The sequence below is a fragment of the Urocitellus parryii genome, chromosome 12 (genome assembly GCF_045843805.1).
Source record: "Urocitellus parryii isolate mUroPar1 chromosome 12, mUroPar1.hap1, whole genome shotgun sequence".
Lineage (NCBI taxonomy): Eukaryota > Metazoa > Chordata > Mammalia > Rodentia > Sciuridae > Urocitellus > Urocitellus parryii.
The window spans coordinates 18,922,760-18,935,137 of record NC_135542.1 but is presented as its reverse complement, the minus strand read 5'-3'; the positions used below and the strand labels follow the sequence as shown (position 1 = coordinate 18,935,137).

Genomic DNA, 12,378 nt, shown 5'->3' with positions numbered 1-12,378 from the left:
TAGGTCACCCACAGTCAAGTGGCGTCAAACCAACAATAACAATGCACGACACTTGGCCTTTTAATAGTTTGATGTCCTTTCTGATGGAGACTAAATGGGGAGTCCAAGTTTAGGGTAGAAAACAATTCTGTCCGGCAAAGTCGCAGAGATGGGGGTGGGCGGCAGTGAGGGGGAGCCAAAGCGGGAATACAATGGCCTGTGGGAACCACTAAGCAAAGATTGACCGCTCAGCTGCAGAAATATCCTTAACAAAGAGCCAGAGCTGGAGCTCCAACAGAAATCCATCCATTCATTTGTTCATCACTTGTTACCCACCCATCCATCTATCCGTCCACACGCCCCTTCATGCATGCGCCCATCCATGCACGTGCCCATCCATCCACACACCTGTCCATCCAGCAGGTATTTGTGGAGTGTTAACTAGATGCCAAGCACTGTTCCAGGCTCTGAGTTGTAAAAAACGACAAAAAACACTCAAAAAACTAAGTGTCTGTCTCATGAGCACTTTCATTCTAGTGGAGATCGAGATCACAAACAGATACAGGATAAAACACAAGTGGCCACAGAAGATCCTGGGAAGAAAGCAGATGAAGGGGCAGAGAGGACGGGGTGCAGCGGCCAGTGGTCCCCACACAAGCAGGGCTTCGGGAAGCAAAACTGAGGTGGCACTTCAAGAGAAAGGGCAAGTACCTCTTGCTCAGAGGAGGGCCAGCTGAGAAGAGAATGGCAGATGAACAGAGGGGCCCAGTGCTGAGGCCTCCAGGAAAGGACGAGGGCAGCCCTGGTGCACCTGTCCAGGGGAGATGGCCACACACAAGCGCTGTGGCCACGGACCCCATCTGGAAATGGTCACCAGTCTAGCAGTGAGTGGCAGAGGACGTCCCCCTGGGATGACGGCTATTCCTGATTCAGGCCTCAAGGCCACTTGAGAGTGAAGAGGTAGCCAGTAGGGACACGAGGTGGAAAATGACAGAAGAGCATTTCAGAGTCTTCAAAAGGAGGAGAGATGCCCATCTCCAGGACAGGAACAGAAACAAGCAATGAGAAACCTGTACTCTGGGCCAGGCCCAGTTGTTTGGAGTCCTGAATCTGCACTTTAGGGAAACAAGACATTCCTATGAAATGATTCCAAAAGCACTTTTGAATTCTGACTCCAGGATCCCACAGTCAATTATTTCAAAGCTGCTTAAGACCTCAACATGATCACCAGTCCCCTGGGGACCCCAAGTTTCCCACAGACACAGGACTCTGTCCTACCTTATTTGATGAATCAATACTGCCTATTTGGGGTGCACTGAATTTTTCGTAGAGACAGGCCGACTTTGGACATATCATCATCCATATCATAATCTTAATAGTTTTGAAACAAAGTTTTTGGTATGCCTGTGGCTTCCACATCCATGCCTCGTCAAAGTGTGGAACAATCCTAAGCATCTTATAAAGCCCTTTTCGCTTTTTGCCTTTGTGCTTGATCTTTTCCATTTCAATTAACTTTCTCTTGAAGTGTCACTGGATGAAAGACATCACAGAAATGGCAGAACCTGTTAGAAATGCAACCTTTTAGCTCCCAAGAGAGTCTAATTCCATTTCACTTATGCAAGTTTTGACTGATGGTGACCCAGTATCTTAAGTGTAAGTCTCCTCATGATGAATCGTTTTAAAGAGCTTGATCGTGGAGGCAACCACAGCTCTGAGCTAATAGAACTCAACATGCCACTCGGTCACCTTCTGCAGCTTTGGAAGAATGTGCCAGGTGTGAATGAAGACGTTCAGTAGGGGGCATAGACAAAGACCTGGACTGGGAACAGGAGATCTGTTCAAGGAGAATAAGATTCTGCAGCTCACAAAACCGGGCTGTGCAGTAGCTCTCTGACCTGGACATTTGCAATTTGACAACTTCTGTAGCTATCACCAGAGCTAGGCACTAGGGCCAATGTGTGTCAACTTTTTTCCTTCACTAATGGAAGGCAGGCACTTGTCTGGCATTGCTAAAGATTTAAGAACAAACGTATTTAAAAATAAACTTAATAACAACCTTTCTGCATGTAATTGTTATTAACTCAAAAAATACTTAATCGATATCTATTAAGCATAATGGATGATTCCTGCTAAATAAAAAGTAAGTAAGACATAATGACCTCGAAAACACTGCAGAGAAGCAAGCACAGGAGACACTTATGAATCATCTTGCAAAAGATAATTCTTGGCAACTGACGGGGCCAGAGGAAGACCTCAAAAGACAGGTGTGTTTGTCTTGGCTCTTCAAGGACAGGTAAGAATGTAGAGGCAAGGTAGGAGGTCGCAGGCCACTTAAGCTGAGGCAGCATCAGGCCAGGCTGAGAAGCGATTGTGGGAAAGAAGTGCATGGTTCAGAAAGGCGGCCACTTACCCAAACACATGATCCTGGTTCAGTGACTCATCTTGGCCACTGGCCACAGGTATAATCTTGTAGAATCCTTGCCTTCTGAGTTTGGGCTGCTCTGTTTCAAATGGGGCTGATAAAACTGACTTGCAGTTTGTTATAAGGAGAACGGGTCACATTGGTAAAGGGTCGGACGTGGTGCCTGACGCTACAAGCTTGTCCAATAGGTGAGCTTCGAGTTATCACTATCGTTAAAAGAAACTGAATTCAAAAAGGAAGACGAGGCTCAACCTGTGGCTATAGAAGTCTAATCTTGACTTGTATGTAGAGATAAGGGGACCTCAAGTTTGCTAAAGGCAAAAAAACCCAAACCAAACCAAACCAAAATATCACGATAATCCTGGCCCCATACCTACTTACTCCTTGGGTTTTTTTTTTTTTTTAATAGCATCACTTAAAGATTTATTTCAAATGGTGGCCTTCATACTGCAGGCTGTATCTGTTTGCTTTGAGTATTTGTAACCTTTTGGTCACACTACATACCCAGCCCTAGGGTGGTGTGTGCTGAATGCTGACCAAAATAGGAGATTTTTCTTTTCTGATGAATTCAAACTCATGTAGTTTCCAAAAGCAAATTTAAACTCTTAAGGAACAGAAAAAAATGTTTCTGGTTAAGAAGAAACTGTGTATTAGTCCCTCTGTGCTCTTGTCCATAAGCCTCCCCCAAGTAATCACATTGTTTTGTTTGTTCATTTTTTTGTTGTTGTTTTTTCCAGGTTGTGGGGATTGAAGCCAGGGGTGCTGTACCACTGAGCTGCAATCCCAGTCCTATTCATTTATTTTGAGACAGGGTCTCACTACGTTGCATAGGCTGATCTTGAACTTCTGATCCTCCTGTTTCACCCTCCAGAAGAGCTGGGATTCCAGGTGTGCACCACCACATCCAGACCAAAGCATTACATTTGCAGACATAGGACTTTACTGCACAAGTGATGTGGGCCCAACACACATCGCCACACTTCCAGACTGGAACCTAGACCGTGGCTTCCAGGTGTGAAAGGCCCATTCTGAACCACTGCTAACCTGAAGCTTTTCCTTCCATAAAGGAAAGGTTCTACCTGAGTGAGTTGGAGTTACCTGTATTTATTTGGACCCTGTCTCTCAGAAGGGGAAGCACTTCACCTGCATAACTGATAAATCTAAGAGTGTTTGTCTTTTATGCCTAGAGGCCTGTTCTGTCCTGAGGCAGATTCCATGCTTGGATGAACTCAGTGGGGGTTGGGGCTGAAAACAATTATGATAAGTTTATTAATAGGACATCTGGCATTCCATGAGCTTCCAAATGTTATCAAAGCCTTGACTTCTTGGAAAGAGGAAAAATATATTTAGCTGCTTGATTTTGGACACAGAGGTTTACATGGGCCCTCATATTGTCATGATACCTTTTAAATAATTCTCTTGACTCAAGGAAATCGGGCTGGGGTTGTGGCTCAGTAGTAGAGCGCTTGCCTAGCATGTGTCAGGCACTGAGTTCAAATTGCCACACCACATAAAAAAAAATAAAGATATTGTGTCCATCTACAGATAAAAATATTAAAAACAAAAACAAAACAAACAAACAAAAACCAAATCCACAAGGAAATCAAACTAAACATCTGTGTTGAGGCCAGAGTTTGCCATGGTCTGGGAATAGCACCTTGGTCCAGAACCTCTGAGCCATTTGGCTGGGATTTCACACAGATTATATTTATCACTCTCTTGGAAACATAATGTGCCCTGCTTTTAGCAGAAATTTAAATATGTATGGGGTATGTGCAGTTCTCCTTCTTAATAAACAGCAATTAAAAAAAATCAAAAATCACTAAGTATGTTTTCCCTTCTGCCTTACAACTTATTTTTCAATGTAATTTTCAAATGGGAACCTGTAAGCTGTTGAGATAAAGGCACAAGGTACACATGTAGGAGATGGCAGATGAGACCCACTCAAAGGTGGGCAAGTTGACTTTTTCGTCCAAAATACATCAATGTAGAAATTTCTAAATGGGTCACCAGCTGAAAATATCCTGAAATCAGGGAGAAAGAGCTCTTCTCCGGGCCTCTCTTTTCTAAGATGTCTATTTACGTGGTCATGGCTCCTCTCTGGAGGCAGCTACACTGCTGTCACAACGTCAAATTTAGCCTGTTGTGCTTCTGCAGTCATCTATTCAGTCCATCTCATTTCTGACTAAGTCCTGCACGTAGGCAAATAGGTTCTGGTTAATAAAGTTGACTGTTGCACGAAACACATCATGGAGTAAGGATGGTGTATGATTGGCCACCTTTTTGGCCAATAGCATGGTCATAATCAGCATGGTCTTCTCGTTCTCCATGTTTAGGGTAAGTCTGCATTGCTGCTTTCAGGGTGGCGTCCAGGCAGTTGCTTCTGTCTTCCTCTGACAGTCCAGCATTCATAAAATGTGCCACCAGTTCATTCAGCAGTTCTGACTGGATGCTACGGTCCATTTCATCCCTGACTTGGGCAAGATGCCGGGCAATGTTCTGTATAACTTCTTCTTGACTTTCAGAATGTGCCTCTATTCTTCCCATGAAGAGACTGGCACGGTTGCCATCAGTCTGCAGCTCATCTTCATGTTCCCCCTCCAGGTAAGTTCGCACAGGTAGTTCCTGGCCCAGAGTTCTCAGCTCTTGGTGAAACTTACAGTCAGAGAAGCTTTGGAGGAAGTCAAGCACCAGCAAGTTTGTGATGTACTCATTCCTGAGGTCTGAACCATTGCTGACCTCAGAGTCCATGGCACAGGCAGCACCTGGTAGCTCCAACTCAGTTTTGGTTCACGGAGGTCCAAGATCTCCACCACCCAGATGCCGCGCGGGAATTCGGGCGCAGGGCGCGTCCGCACCAAGGTAAAGTCCCCAAAGCGCACGGAGAGAGCCCGGACGCGGGCCGGATGACCCACTCCTTGGGGTTTTAAAGCACCACGTAGCAAAGATAATAAACAGAAGTGTCTACTAGACACCAGGTGTAGTGAACAGGGCATTTAAGACACATTGTTTCACTTTCATCTTCTAAATAAACCTAAGATAGAAAATATAACCTTCCATTTAATAGAAAAGGGAAACATCTGCAGAGAACTTGAAGTCCCCTGCTTGTGGAGAAGCTGCTGAGACGCCGTGGAGCTGGGATCAAACCAGGTCCACATGACTCCAGATGTCACAGCTCATCTCCTTTCAATGAGGCTCATGGATGTCATCCTCAGTGAAAGTCCTTTACGAGCAAGTGAAGGGTGAAGTCAAATAAAGTTCTTTTCACATCACAGGGTTTGATATAGTTCAGGGTCATGCAAGAATGGGATCTGACTTCTCACAGTTGTCTCTGTCATAGAACCTTCCTGGCTAGATTCCCCTCATATCTTATGAGGCACGTGCCAACCACATACCCCACAATGGCACTAGAGAACAATGCACTCTTGAAGCTAGTCCACGATGCTTGTGAGCCCAAGTGATGGGTAGATGCGTGGATGGGCATCAGCAATGCTGGGAGCCCCATACTGCAAAGTAGGCCCAAGCTACACACACAGTGAAGAGATGGCCATTCTGGCCACTCCCAGGGGCCTTCAAACATGGGGTGTGATGCTGAAGTGGAGGTGCATACATAACATAAAGCTAACTATAGCAGCCAGAGGATGAGAGGGAATGTCTAAAAAGAGTAAAATGCAATTTCCTCCTCTATCCAGCCTTCCCCGCCTTCATAGGCTGAATTAAGCTCTCCTGCTGAGTTTCCACTGCTTCTGGACCATGTCTTCATTATAATAATTAGCTCTCAGCAGTAGCGGGCATTGGGATCCTTTAGGAGGCTTTAAAAAAAAATATATGTACCTGGCCCCCATCTCAGGAGATGCTAATGTGCAAATTTCCTAACACTGAGATGGACCAGGGAATTATTTTTAAAGAGTTTCCTAGGTACCTCTGTGTCTGGCAATATAGAAGACAATAAAACTTGAAAACCAGAACCTTGTCATGAAAACCAAAACAAAACAAAACAAATAAACAAACTTAAAACTGTGTATTTTTTTTTTAAAAAAGTATGGATGTATGCATGTTAAAGGAACAGGTGAGTGTATAGAACATGAGGTAAAGTCTCAGAATCAATGAAGAAATAGAAGACAGTACAAATTCTGAGAGGTAGGCAGATTGAAGGTAGTGCCTAGGCTGGGAGCCTTCCTATCTATCTCAAGAAATATCAAGCATTGGTTTTAACCAATTGGGAAAAGGAGACAGGACCAGGACTGTGCAAGAACACCTTGGTGAACAAAGATAAAGTCAGAGTCTCCAAAGTCACGGCCTTGGTGGAGAAGAGGGAGTCCTGCAGAAGAGCACAGGAAGCTCTGTGCCTTGGACTTGCATCTGCTGGAAGGCACAGGCAGGCACTGGAACTGCCTGGCTCAAGGCCCATCCTCCTGTAGTCTGGGGGCCAGAATTTATTGTGGATTGTCAATGTGAAAACCACTGTGAACCCTAGCACTTGGCAGAAGCACGTATAAATCCATTCTGGAGCACTGTTTTTTAAAACCTGAATGTGAAGAATTCCTACAAATAAATTTCCAGGGAGGGTGAGTTCACAGCAGCAGCAGAAAACCGACTAGGAAACAGCACTGCAGAAATAGCATGAAGAATTAAGACTCCCAAAGAGGATTAATTGGAACATAAGGAAAATGTGTTCAATATGTTTAAAGAAATAAGAGGACACAGAATGTGGCCCTAAAATATGTCTCCAAATTCCTTTGCTCCTTCCACTTTAAAAGGTAGAGTCTCCTTCCCATTGATTGAATTGTTTCAGTCACTCATTTCTAATAAATTGAATGGGATAGGAATGATGCTAAGTGACTTTTGAATAAGGGTATGACCTCTGCCTAGTGCATTCTCTCTCTTTCTCCTGCCCTCCCTCCCGCTCCATTTGCTCACTTTGGGAGAAGCCAGTCTCCATCCTGTGAGGATACCTGGAAACACACTGTGCAGGGCAGACTGAAAGCCCTTCACCTACAGCGACCACCCAGTTGCAGTGGTGTGAGTGCACCCTCCATAAAACCAATCGTGCAGCCCCAACTGACATACGACTACAGCTGCAGGACAGACCACAAATTAGAAATGCCTAGCAGAGTCCCTCCTGAATTTCTGTGGAACAGAAACCCTGAGACATAATAAATGACTTGTTTTAAGCCATTAAGTTTTATTGTAATTTATTATGCATGAATAGATAACTATAGAGAATATAAAAAAGTGCAACAAAAGAAAGAACACTGTAAAAAAATGACCAGGTATATTTGAAAAGGCATCAAGAAGAAAGTTGCAGAAATGAAAAATGACTGTCAGCTGATTTCTCCGCAGAAACAATGTAAGCCTTAAGAGAGTGGAATTACACCCAGGAAGAGAGAAAATAACTGTCAATCCAGAATTACAGAGCCAAGGAAAGCATGCATCAGGATGGCAAAATAAAGACATTTTTCAGAGAATCAAAACCAGATCTTATTAGCAACAGACACTTACTAAGGGACATTTTAAAAGATATACTTCAGGAAGAGGAAAATTTCCCAGAAGTAATTTCTAAAAGGTGAGAAAGAACAGTGAGACTAGAAAACAGCAAATGAATAGGTAACAATTTTAAAAGGCACCGACTGAAAATCAACAATGCTACCTAATTAATAAAACCAGAAGAAAAACAAAATAAAATACTTATTATCCATTGAATAATAAGTATATTATTTTGGTGGAGATACTTACTATAGTAAGAGAGTGAAGATACTAATTTCAGATTTTAAGTAAAAAGAGCATGTTAAGATTCCTATTACATAACTTTCCATCTAGTATAGGCTAAAATTAGAATAAGAAATACAAGCAGCAGAATAACAACAGACACTAGTATTGCTGTATGTATAAACGTGGCTATATAACCAATGTGATCCTGCAATCTGTACACGTGAAAAAATGAGAGTTCATATCCCATTTGAATCAAATGTATGATATGTCAAGATTTTTGCATTGTCTTGAGCAACTAATAAAAAAAGAAATACAAATCTATATTCAATCCAAACATGGCAAGAAAGAAGAAATAAAGAGATCAAGAAAGGACATATAGAAGGCATGGTATCAATGGTAGAAATGACACCAACCCCATAATAACTGTCATTAGTAAACAGAAGCTGCTTCTAATTTTCATATGAAAAATTTAAAAAATTCATCTACATGTCTTTTAATAATTTTAAAATAAAAGATAGTAAAGACATAAAAGGCAAATATAAATCAAAGGAAATTTGGTGTGTCTGCATTAATAATAAGTAAAAGAAACTTCAAAGTAATACACGTCATAAGAGGTAGTCTTCTTTTGTTGGCACTGCAGGTTGAACCCAGGGGTGCTCTAACACTGAGCTCCATCCCCAGCCCTTTTTATTTTTTAGTTTGAGACAGGGTCTCAGTAAGTGCTGAGGATGGCCTTGAACTTGAAATCATCCTGCCTAAGCCCCTGAGTCTCTGGGATTATGATATGCATCAGGGTGCCCAGCTTATAAGAGGTAGTCTGCATGATAACACAGAGAAGCCTACTTAGACATTATTAGAATTACATTGGGAGTTTACATGGTTGCTGGAAACAATATCATTATACAAAAATGAATCCTCTGCATGTACCATCAATTGGTTAAAAAATACACAATAATACATTTTTAATGGCAAAAATATATTAGAGATCCAAAGATACATATAGAAGATATGCAATATTTTATGAAAATTATTGTAAGCTATTATTGGATGATATTAATAAAGAACAAATAAAACACTAACAAATCACGCTTATATATCAGAAGCTTCATTTTTATAAATATCAAAATTCTCATCAAATTGGTTTATAGACAGTCAAAGATAAAATAAAATCAAGATAGATAGATAAAATCAAGATTATAATATGTATGTGTATACGCACACTCATGGAACTTGACTGAAAAAAACTTATTTTAAATAGTTAATAAGTACCACAAATTCTTTTTTTGAGTTTTTATTATATTTCTTTTCTAGTTCAATTTTTAAGTGTAAAGAAGGGAGAGAACAAGTGATGGAAATAGCATTCCCAGCTACCAACACTTATTATAAAGTCAGCAATAATGTGGTATTGATACAGGAATATACAAACTGACCCATGGCATATATTCACACCATGGTAATTATTATACAAAAAATAAATACATGTTATCAAGACTTTATATATGAATCAATTTCCTATGAATGAAGGAGTTAAATATAAAAGGCAAAGTTTTCAAAAATGTAGGATAACATATGGAGAGCATTTTTATGACTCCAGGTTGTGGGTTATTTTCCTAAACACAACTGCTTGTAAACCATAAAGAAAATAAAGGATAAATTCAACTACATGACAATTTACAACTTCAGTGTACTGGAAAAACATGCAGTAAACTGAGAGATATATTTACAGTCGTATAAAATTAGCAAAGGCTTAGTGTCCAGAGTAATACAAAGAGTGGCTTCAAATCAACGAAAAGATGGGCAACTCAATAGAAAAATGAGAAAAAGTTATAAATGAGTGTTTCTTAGAACAGAAAATCCAACTAGGCAATAAACACATTAAAAGGTGTAATCTCATTAGTAATGGAAAAATGCAAATTATTTTTCCAGTTAGGCATCAGTCATCACCAACTGTAAAGTGATGATTTTAAAAAGTAAAACAATCATGGGTAAACGGGGCTAAAGATGGGTGGCAATGAGAAATCTTTATCATCAGGTGGGGTAAAAATTAGAACAACCATTTTGGAAAACTATTGGTAATCACCAATGAAGGGAAGGGGGGAGGGAGGGAGGGAGAGGGAGGGAGAGAGAGAGAGACAGAGAGATGTATATACATTTATAATGTATATATATACATATTTAATGTATATATTATATATGTATGTATAGATGTATGTATATATATGTATGTATATACGTATGTATGCACATGTGTGTGTATTCTTGTCCTTTTGCCTCTCACACTTGAACATAAGCTCTTGGGGAAGCCTAGACTTGTTGACTATTTCTAGGACCCAGCAATATCTGGATTATAATAAGTGCTCAGTAAATATTTGTTGAACTGATACCTATACACAAAAGGAAGGTTATTCTTTAAATGCACTATATTTTACCTGTGATCTCAGATGTTTCTCTTTGTCCTTGTGATCTCCTTATGCAAATCAAATGCCCACCTTCCTATGCAATGAATACTTTCTTGCAGAAAGGGTAGCAGAATGGCCAGCCCTGGCTTTACTCTCCCCTGGTTTTTCTCTGTTCTCCTCATTCTGCATACCCATAGCTTAAGAGTTGGTTCTTTCATTTTGATGCTGTTTTTTCAACATTTCTAAAGAAGTAACACTGTTGTTTCAATGATCCATTATCTAAGGGGCAGGCATTAACTCCATGGAAAAAATTGGGGACTCCCTTTCTTCTCCAGGCCCCATTCTTTGGTCATGAACTCTGTGGCTGTCTCTGAATCTGCAAAAACTGTGACCTTCAACTCAGTGAGCTTGGTGTTGAGGTATTCCTCAAAGGAAAAGGACCATCCAAAGGAAAAGCTGTTGCCAAGAGGGACCCAGTGATCATCAGCAAAAGTCCTCTAATCTCATGCACCATTTTCCCGTTAACTAGTTCCTTTTTCCTTAACCTGTTACATATTTCATTTTTTAAAAACGACAGCTCATTCACAAAGAGCCAGAATCCAAAGAGAAGGCCTCTCAAATTTTGTTCAAGAGATTCAAGTTCAAAAGCAAACAGGTGAAGGATTAACAGAAGGTTCAAGTTTCATTAAGTAGATGTGTTGATGTTACGGGAAAGTAAAGTGCAGAGGGCCAAGGCTCTCCGTCCTCTGGAACACAGCGCTGCCCATAATGAATTCCGTACGGCATCGCTTTCAACCCTGTGATATTTCATTCATTGATTTTATTGTCAAATGAAAAGGCGCTGGTTCCAAGTGGCATTTAGTGAGACAGATGGGGAGTGACCCAGACTTCATTACTAGGCGTTTTTTTTGTTTTGTTTTTTTTTTTCCTGGATAATTTTAATTCTATCTGGGTGGGAAGCAACAGGGAGCTCTGGGTCTAACATCAGGAACTGCTTTGGTTAAGAATCAAGGAACAAAAAGCCTCAGTCTTCAATTCCACCTGCCTGCACACGTCGGCACAGCCCTGCCTACTCTAGATACCAGAGATGTGTCTGATCTTAGTTTCTCTCTTGTCATCACGGGGCTTTGAGGGGTACCCTGCAGATGAGAAATTGGAGAGTTGCCCAGATCTTGAAGGAACACCTAGAAATGTCCCACTGGATGGGATTAAACACACTGTTTGCTAAAATGTGGTGACCAATTAGTAAGTTGAACACAGAGAACCCAGCCTCTGCTCCATCTTGTCACTTCTTGAGCAGAGTGTTCACTTCTTTGTTGGGGACTCTCTGAAGCCATGTTCCCTGTGCCACTCACTCCCATCAAACCCTGCCTCAGTTCCAGTCCGATATCCCTAACCCTGTACCAGACATTTCAAATAGATTGTCACTCAGAGTTGACAGGTCAAAAGCCCACACACCTGATTTCTTCTTAGATTCACCATTTTTAGGAAGCACATTCTACAGCCTTGAATTTCATCAATTACACATTGTAATTAAGAATTCTTTTGGGGGAGGGAATGAAGGACTAAAAGGCCATAGTATTTTTGGAACATTTCCTGGGAACAGCTGCTCTACATATATGATCTATGCAATTTTTGCCTCTAGATCTCTAAGGGCACAGACCTTAGTCCCCATTTGTACAGATGAGGAAACAAGTTGAGAAAGTTATTGCCCCGGGGCACACAGCTGCAAAGGGCTACAGCGGGATTCAAACACAGGCTCCTCTGACCACAAGTCGGAGTCCTTCCATCCCCAACACCTCGGCATCGTCCCCTCCTCCTCTCTAGCTGGTGTGGTTCCAGTCTCCCCATCCTTGCCTCTGACAC

At 41.4% G+C, this 12,378-nt stretch overlaps 1 protein-coding gene and 1 pseudogene across 1 annotated transcript in view; both read right to left on the bottom strand.

Moving 5' to 3' along the window:
• The window catches only part of LOC144249643 (xylosyl- and glucuronyltransferase LARGE1-like), a 255,934-nt gene that overhangs the window by 117,870 nt on the left and 125,686 nt on the right, over window positions 1-12,378 (bottom strand). The window lies entirely within an intron of this gene.
• LOC144249885 (BH3-interacting domain death agonist pseudogene) lies at window positions 4,284-5,202 on the bottom strand (annotated as a pseudogene).